We start from the raw sequence: 877 nt of genomic DNA, 5'->3' as shown, positions 1-877 counted from the left end.
TATATATATATATATATACACAACCTTTCAGCATATAGATGTATAAAAATAGTTGCCTTAATTTTTTAAAAAGGCCTACAGATGTATATGTATTAGAAAGAACTGATTCTTAGCAATTTTTGCTCTGTTTTATTTCAGCATTGTGTATATATTATTTCTCCTTTTTATTTTGGAGTGAAAGTATCTAGTCTTAGTTCTTTTGTGTTGCTAAAAAAAATACTGGGTAATTTATAAACAATAGGAATTATCAGTCAAATCCAGTATCTCTCGTGAGCACTGCTCTCTGCTGCCAGGATGGCATCTTGTTGATACATCCTTAAGGAGAAACCCTGCGTCCTCACATGGTAGACAGGACAAAGGGCAGGAGGGTATTCCTCCTCAACCTTAGCCCTTTTTTGTGCAGTACCGGTGAATTAAGGTTCTTGTGCATATTAAGCAAGCACTCTACCACCAAGCTATATCCCCAGTCTTCTCAACAGCCCCCCCCACCTTTGTGACAGGGTCTCACTATATAGTTCAGGATGGCCTTGAATTCACTTTGTAGCCCTGGCTTCTTTGAACTCTTGGCAATCCTCCTGCCTCAGCCTTCCCTGCTAGGATTATAGGTGTGCACCACCATACCCAGTTCATGTGTCTTGATACTGTTGCATTGAGGATTAAATTCCCATAATTTGGGGAGGGATACCACCTTTCAAACCATAGCACAACACAAGCCATAATTTAACTCCAGTGATCTATTTCTATTTTTCTCTCCAGATAAAAGACTGCACCCCATTTCCTTTATAGCCTTTTTGGAAGATCTCCTAGAAGTTTTTATCAGGTGTATATTTTGAAAACTCTGTAGGAGTATCACACAAAGACCAGAATTGCAAATAGT

The sequence above is a fragment of the Fukomys damarensis genome, unplaced genomic scaffold, assembly GCF_012274545.1.
Source record: "Fukomys damarensis isolate Sample0158 unplaced genomic scaffold, DMR_v1.0_HiC HiC_scaffold_5, whole genome shotgun sequence".
NCBI classification, from domain to species: Eukaryota; Metazoa; Chordata; class Mammalia; order Rodentia; family Bathyergidae; genus Fukomys; species Fukomys damarensis.
This window is presented reverse-complemented; position numbering follows the sequence as displayed.